The following is a 9,321-nucleotide window of genomic DNA, read 5'->3' on the forward strand; positions in this document are numbered from 1 at the left end:
TTGTTTATATTTTTGATTTAGGTCGATATAAATATAAAAGATAAAGAGGTATACGAGGTTGTTTTCTTGTTTCCTGTAATTTTCCACGTCTCAATAGGCTGAGAACTAAAAAGGAGTTTATTTCAACTTAAATGTAAATGAAAAAAGACAAGCGATGAATGTGTATTTAATGCTATACATGTAAGCGGTAGGTAACCGTCTTGCCAGCTTTACGCTTTTCAAATACGACATTTTGTCATCTTTCAATTTCTTGTGATTGTTTAAATGCAGCATTTTGCGATAAATAAACATGACGGACATATTTTTTGTCGAATTTTGGGAAACATATATTCCAGTAGACCATCGGGATACACATGATACACATCCAGCGCAAACACTTCTTAGATTATTCATACTTCTATTCTGCATACTCAATTAAAATCCCAACTCAAAAACAGTATGCAACCTTGTCACTCAAAAAAAAGATGGTTTATTTCTTCGGCTTCCAATAATAAATGTGATAATCGAATAAATTTAAAATACATGTAGGACTACTGCATCACACTTTCATACCTGGAAACCAACAAAATCAGTAATCGGTCTATTCAAAGAGTATTCCGTTGTCTGAGTTTTTTTATTTTTAATTCTTTTTCAATTCACATAGAAGCGTACATTCAGAATGCCTGGTTACATAATTAAAAGTGAAGGAAATTTATGAATCAAGTCTTTTGATGTTAACACGTCCTAACGAAATGACAAAGACAACAGACAACGAAAGTTAGATAAATAAAGGGAACTTCAATACTTCAATATACACAAATACGCTTCAAAGCAGAAGCACCTGAATTTCTTTCAAATTTATCATCTGTTTATAGGTGTAGGTTTGGAAGCCAAAAATATGCAATATTCTTTAGAATCTTTTTTCTGATACTTTGCAGTTCTATTGCATGCACATATGAAACATTGATCTATTCATATAAATGTTTTATCTTAAATTTTATTATTGTTTTTTTTTTCTATATATGACAATTATGCTGTCGTAGCAGCAGACAAAGCCCAAAACAACATTGTTTTTGTCTGCAAAACGTATTATATCTATTTTGGTTATCAGAGATAGACAAAGAAAATAAAAGCAGAAATAAGATCTTTAATGCCACTACACTCTCCTTTGAAGACAGTGGAAAGCCATAAATCTGTTCTATCCCCCTTTGGTCTCTCTACCGACGACGGTGATTCGATATCGGAAAACCTTCAATTCAACATTATTATCAGAAAACAATAGCATTAAAACCTATGCTTTTCAACTCTTTATACTTCTATTCTCCATACTCAATTAAAATTCCGACTCAAAAACATTATGCATCGTTGTTACTCGAAAAAAAACGGTGCCCCTAGAAACAACTATGTAGTTTTTTGTAGAGATTCTTCATACTTTGTTAAATTAATACCAAATCATCTTCTAAATGTACCGAATAAAATGTTTTCAAAGGGCTTGAGTTTTTTATCGACAACTAAATTGTCCAATATGGTGGACGCGTTTTTCAACAAACTGTCAGCATTCAAACTGGGACAAATTGTGCTCCTCAAATTGCTAAACTATCCTTTCAAACTTTTTAAAACTTCTGTAGTGATGACTTCAATCTTGTAGAAACATAACCCTGTTCCAGAAGCCTATTTGTTGGAGTTCTAGCTCGATATAATAAGTCTGCGTAGTTTCGGCAAGCTCTGGCATAACGTATGAGTTGTGATATGAACACTCCACATGCAGGTGATGAAGGGATGTTGCCACAGCTGAAAGGAAAGTAGACAATTCTGAATGAAAAGTCATCACATTTGTCGTTACGTCAAAATTTTTCCTTTACCATCGACTTCTAAGTGTAGGTCAAGATATGAGGCTGACTTCACAGTGTCTGTAGTATCCTTTATCTTAAGTTCTTGGGGATAGATGCGATGTATCAAATCCCCGAAATTAGGATTGTTTAAAAATAATACGTCATCTATATAGCAAATTTGATATGTTGCTGAAGATGTAACTTATCGCGAAAAATAAACCTATGAAAATCTCTCGCTTAAAGAAATGATTCAGAATTTGAAATATTAACAGACTAGGGTCTTTTCAGAGGTCTCCCTTTTTTTATTTGAAAAAAAATCCTCTGGGGTCAGTCTCAATTACTCTTCTTTTATTGGAGTATGTGCAGAGAAGATAGAAACTAACTTATTCATCAAAAACTTAGAGGTCCTTTCCACACATGGCAAATGGTAAATTTTCCTAAAGGTGAACAAAAAATTTTATTAAGTAAAGTATTTTACTAAAAGATTTTCTCTGTACGGTTTTTCCTATATCCATATATGCAGATACATATTCTTTTGCATTCCATTTTTTCATTTCTAGCACATTGAACTTCAGGCTGTTCCAGAAAAAAATATGTAGGGGTCAAATGGCACTTTTCAGCTTGAGTACAATTTTTGTCCCTTTTCGCAACGAAGAAGAGGCGTAGAGAATATTAGGCAACTAGTTTCTGATACTGGCTTTATCACGATGTATTTCAGATTGAGCCTGTTTTGATAAAACCAATATCAAACATGTATCTCTTTATCGGTAATTTATAGGAAACATTTTATTTTCTTTTTTACATGTTGAAAAAATAACAACAAATGTAAGTTTCACCTGTATAACATGTATAATAATATTTTTAACTGGCCTATTTCATCTTCTGCCAGACCACATGGGTTACATTCTTCATCACTGTCTGCAAGATTGAAAAAGAAAAAAAAAATAGCTATTTCAAATGCATAGGGGTCAAATATTATTTGTTAGTGATTAACCAATCAATTCCTTGGGTCAAAACATCTTTCACTGACACTTGTCCATACAGAATGTACACCAAATTATATAAAATGTTCCATCGTCATCTTTAAGTAAGGCCCAAAAAATATGTTTGTTTCTGGTTGCCATGTCAAAAAAAATAATATCCAGGGTTTTTTTTTCCTCAAGGATTATGGTTCTCTTTATTAAGATACTCCATTATCAAAAATACACTACATAAATTGCTGAATTGACTTTTTAATCACTACTAGACAAAATAATGACTGGCATGAACATCCACAGTCATTTTGTGACTATTACAAACACGAAATGTCTCAATCAACGCATTATCTGTCTATGAGAAATACATTTTGTCTACAACAACGGTAAAAAATGTTGTATCAGTCATTTTTTTATCACTCTAAACAATATCAAATGTTTATGTAGACATATTTTGGCTATGTCAACACTTTTAAGGTCGACTTTGTCAAACAATGTCCATGTCAACGCTTTTTGGGTTGAGTTCGACAAAAAAATGGCTACGTCAACACTTTTTGCGTTGTGGTCGACAAAATGTGTCCACCTAAATGCATAAAAACGTTGTGGTAGACATTTTGTGTCCTACTTAACACTAAAGTTGCTTTGATTTTTAAGTCAACGCATTTTTTCTGTTGAGTTAGACAAATTGTGTTTTTAATGAACATTTTAAGTGTCGATATGGTCAAAATATGACTAGGTAAAACGAAATGAGCTTGTAGGTAGACATTATTTGTTTTCCTCAGTTATATTTTGACTCTGCATAGTCACTACAGTCATTATTTCAGCCAACAGTGAATGTTAACTGCAGTACACTTGTGCTTGCTACTCCAATGGGAGCAGCCATTTTGGGCATATAATAATGAAGATCTGGATTGTGCAGGGTTCCGGATACATATTTGGGTATGAGAGGTACATGTACTAGTGGTTCTTGTCAGGTTTTTTTTTGTCCTCAAGAATTATGGTTAATCAGCCTCTCTTCAGATCCTGAAGGTCATCCTGATCAGCAACATTACTCATTATTCCTACATTAGGAGGTCCTTTCATACAACAACACTAATTGTTAGAGCAGCAGGAAATCGGCAGCACAAATATCAAATGTAAGAATGATTTTATTTATGAACTGGAATTTAAAGGTTAAATTTAATGCTTACAAACATCGCATCTACCCAAATGAACTTGAGATGAAGGATACTACAGACACTGTGAAGTCAGCCTCATATTTTGACCTACACTTAGATATCGATGGTAAAGGAAAACTAATGACCAAACTTTACGATAAACGTGATGACTTTTTATTCAGAATTGTCAACTTTCCTTTCATCTGTGGCAACATCCCTTCGGCTCCTGCATATGGAGTGTTCATATCACAACTCATACGTTATGCCAGAGCTTGCCGAAACTACGCAGACTTTTTGTATCGCGCTAGAACTCTAACAAATAGGTTTCTAGAACAGGGTTATGTTTCTACAAGATTGAAGTCATCACTACAGAAGTTTTATGGTCGTTATCATGAAATCGTGGAACGTTATGGTGTATCCATCAGCACCATGAAAACTGATTTATTCAACGGGTCATAGTTTTCCGTCCCTCGTTTGTCTACCCCGGACTTGACTTTTTATGAGCAACTCGGCGGGTGTTTCTAGAAAAGCAGAGGCCGCTTACCCTACCGGTGCACCTGGTTCATGCTCCCAGTTTTTAGTGGAGTCCGAGTTGCTCATTTACTTTTGTTACTTTGAATGTATGATTTTAGTTACTTTATGTTCTTTGTTGTGTATGTCTGTTTCCCATTTCTGGTCTTTGTCCCTGGATTACGTTCTTTTGATTACCGCTATGGCCTTGGTTCCATTGATTACTCTTTCTGTAAAACGGATTTGATCCTTAGCTGATTTCAGTCAATTTGTATTCAGGACCCTGAATGCTAGAGCCATCAGCATGGACAATTGCTTTTGTAAGTATGATACCTGTATGATAGAAAAATCAAGACTATTGTAATGACTGCAAAACATTAATAATAAAACTGCATTCGTTGAAGATACATAGTTCCTCAAAAAGATAAAAGGCAGATAATTATATATTGTACTGTTTATTTTGTTCATTTGTTTAAGTGCTTATTACAGATTACTGTGGATTTATATTTCAAAATCAAAATTCCATTTTATAGTCATTAGCTTATTTTCTAGCAAGTAGATGAAATACCCTTATTTGTTTTGATTTATGAGAACTTACGTCATCAACAAAAACAATTGCTTTCGTAAGTATGAGTCCTGTATCGTAAAATTCCAATTTTCAATCTTGACATGTGAATAAGTAACAAACTAGTGCATAAAATGACTAAATGATGACTGACACATTAAATATGATAAAAATGTATGCTATAACCTTTGTTCCCTTGATTATTCTTTCATGCAATAAATTTCATTTTCATGCATGAAGCACAAAAGTAACTATTTCTGTTATTAAATGAATGTGAGCGGCATAATTACAGAGTATGACATTAATATTTTATAAACCTTGTCCTATCTGACAAATTGATGAAAATTTACTTGCCCAAATTGAAATAGTAAATGAATGTTGAGAAATGAAAAAAAATATTGGTTGTCCTCCGGGCATGTAACTTTTATTTGTTCAAATATCAATATAACGGCATTCCCTAAATTATTTCTGTTTCCTACTCCACCTACATTAAACAGTGTTGTGTATATATGAATCACCCTGTCTGTGTTCACATTTCTTTTTAGTGCAACTCATTTGAAACTGCTCAAAGGATTTGGTGAAACTTTATAGGAAGGTTGGGAAGGTTGGGAATGTGTAGATGTGCATGAAGGAATATAATTGGTAGACTCATAATAATCCAGCTTAAGGGTTATATATTCAACTTCATTTGAAGGGGTATTCTAGTTTCATTAAGTCTTACAAGTCAGGTCAAGTGATTATATTTCTATGGGCCTTACTAGAACATCTTCCTCTGTTTGATTCTGATGGTTCTGGCACATATTTTTCAGCATCATTACAAGTGTGAATTTGAAAAAAATGTGGCCTGTGATCTGATTGCAGAATTGGTAGGCCAAGTAAGGGTAATTTTGGCCTCTTAATTTGTGTATTTTGTTAGACTGATTAAAGTCTGTTTTTTATGTAGCAGTACTTTAGTAAAATTGTTGGAAATACTTAAAAAGAGCTATTATTTAGAAAATTTTGGACATAATTGAAACAGCATGTAATTATGCAAAATTTACAATCCTTCAAAATTGAAAAATTGACTTTTTACAATTTTCAAATGTTTTTGGTGTGGAATGGAAGTGTTTGCACATGTTTTCCTTTAATCATTTGTAAATGAGTAATAATTGACAATTTTAAACAAAATATTGAAGCTTGAAAGCAAACCGTTGTCCGACCAATGTTAAATGAGTCTGATTTTTGGATGATTACTTTGTCTTTGTATGGTATGTTGTTCATAATGCTGGGCTGATCTATCTCCATCAAAGTTTTCACACGCTCATCCACATATTCCAACTGGTCTTCAAAAGCATATGTTAAAAATATTTTTGATTTTCCAGGGATGTGAAAATGTGGCCTTTCGGGTTGACAATACTATGACACATTGAACAAATCAGCTTTCTTGGTGCAGACGAGATCATGAGGGCGATCATAAAACTGCTGTAGTGATGACTTCAATCTTGTAGCAAGTTTGTGAATACCTAAATTTGCGCTTATGTAATGCCTCTAAATATTTTCTTCATAAATAGCTTTTTTCAGTTTACAATATACGAATATTACTTTTGTCGATGCGTTTGTACAAATGAACTTTCCAAAATAACAAAATTCATTAAAACGAATCAAAACGAACATAGCACAAGTAATTACATATCAATTGTATAAATTTAATATATTTCAAGTTACCCGTTCTTTAAATAGTTTAATGTGTTACCTCCTTCATACAAAGAGATCCCCAAATAAAAAAACAAAAACCACATGATTTTTTTTTCTCTATCCATATGAAGTAGAGGAATGTTTGGTCGATGTTTGTTCTGCATGTAAACATAATCAAATATTGATACATTCGAATCATCTGAATAGGCAATAGTCAATGAAGAAAGAAAAATCTATATATAAAACCGACGTCCAAAAAAAAAAACCAAACAAAAGCAGGAATATGAGATAAGTACATTTTGTGTATTACTAGTAGAAAGTTGATGTATACAGTAATTATATACATGACAAAGTAGCAAATTGTCATAAAATACACAATGATGTACAATTGGAGTAATATTGCGTATAATCTACAAAACAAAAAAGTATATGTTAAATGTATTCTAACACAAACAAAAATGCTGCAATGAATAACTAATTATTAAGAAGCAGACTTACATAATCAGACAGAAGGTGATTCAATGCATGTCAAAACCCACTTAATTCACTTTTTTTCTCATACGGAAACATGTAGGTATAGGCCACATCTTAGTTTTTCGTTTGGTTGTCGCACCTTATAGAAACAAACTATAGATTGTGTATGAATTTATTACTTTCCATGAACTATCTTTCTTGATCTGGTTTGATTCAGTTGATTGTAGTGGGACGTGAACGTATGGTTTTCACAAAAATGAAGATCAGAATACAAAAAGGACTACTATAACGTAAAATATAGCATACGTAGACCGAAAAGCATCATTTGTTAGTTGGGTCTTTCTACACCATGAATCACCTCTACTTAAGGCAGTAACTTATGGGCTTGTACATAATAGTTCAATCAATTTCAGTCAAATAAAACATTGTGGCGCCGTGCTCAAGACTTAGTTGAGTCATAAAATGTTACAGATTGTTTGCCAACAACGCAAGCATTATGCACAGTACGTCTTGGGACCTCCACAATATCACCTGGATCAAGGATTACGGTCTGTCCATACATCCCAAACTGAAATTGACCAGAAATAATAGCGTCCTTTTTCGAAACCTCATGGGTATGGTCGGGAAAATTTGTACCCGGCGCAAAACAGTACTGAGTAAAATTATATCCTTGAAGATGCAGTTTTTTCTCCATGTTTTCAGCATTTAGTTCGCCATCGACATCCGAGTTCCATTTTTCAATATGAATTTTTTGTCCATCGCTCATGTCGATAGCTGAAGAAATAAGAATTCAACTGTGCATATTTGCAATAATTTTCAAATGCAAATTTTTCAAACTAACAAATGTTAAATTAATGACTGACGTGGTCTACTTGTATGTTTCTAAGTTAAACTAAATAAATTAAAATCTCAGAAAATATGTGGGGCAAAGCGAACTTGAGCGACCCCCTTCTTATCCATTTAGATTGTGCCTACTATAAACTAACTGGCGAACATTACAGTCAAATTTTTTATTGACTGTAAAATTCAGTGGCAATCTTTATGTGACGACGTTTTTCGGTATTATTCATATTGAACTCCAGGTTAATGGCTGTCACAATGCAAAATCCTCTAACCGATTTAGAAAAAGCATACTCTTTTAAAAAGAATACGAACGTATAAGCCTGTCATTTAGGAAGAAGTTAAACCCAATACCGTATTGGGCCTATCTATTCCTCATACCACTTCTAGGCATATTTTTCGTGTCGAAATGACTCGATTGCTCGCCTCTAAATTTCGATCAAATGAATAGGACAATGGAACCGTAATTTGTCATGGAATATTAATTCAATGAAACTTCTTGATCCAGGAGAACATGAACAAATGTAAAAAGGAAGGTCAAATTAAGTCATTTACAAAAAGGAGAACAAATAAATTAACAAATGGGGAATTCAAAACCATCTGACCCCACTTCCCGATCCTCAACTGGTACTTCGATTTAAAATGTTATGGGAGCGATTTGCAAAACGGATTTACAGTCTTTGTAACTAAGTATTTGTCTTATAACTACTCTTCAGGCAGCCAATTAAAGCGCGGTCATCCGACATCTGCCTGTTGAACTTCGAAAACAACTCTCAATATGACAAGCCAGATCAGACAAAAGGCCGTATTTTCTACTGTAAGAACTTCTTTTTCTTACAAATGTATGATAAATTCATTTTCTAATATCAAAATATCGTTTTTCAATATTTAAAATATTCAATTACTAGAAAATTCTTGTATTTTTTTTTTTTTTTTGTATTGAATTTCTTTTAACACAAATTCATTTTTTTATATTTTTGGGTATAAGAAATCATACATTTTTACAGTATCAAAAAATGTTTACAAGTGTCGGAATGCTTACTGTAATTCGAATTCTTATAGGATTTTTTAAAAAAAAATTCATTTTTTTATATTAGAAAATCTATTTCTTATATTAAAAAAATTCTTTGATTTTCTAATAAAAAAATGATATTAAAAAAATTCTAATATTAAAAAAAAACTTTTTATTAAGTATTCGTTTTCGTAAATTAAAAAAAAAATATGACTTTCATGTCCACTTCTACTTTTCACATCTTATCGAACAAGCGAGGTCAATTGATCGAAAAACAAGGTTTCAATCTGATTTAGTCTTATTT

This window comes from Perna viridis, chromosome 9 (genome assembly GCF_037379345.1).
Source record: "Perna viridis isolate PV_CMFRI_1.1 ecotype Kerala chromosome 9, ASM3737934v1, whole genome shotgun sequence".
In the NCBI taxonomy this organism is placed as follows: domain Eukaryota; kingdom Metazoa; phylum Mollusca; class Bivalvia; order Mytilida; family Mytilidae; genus Perna; species Perna viridis.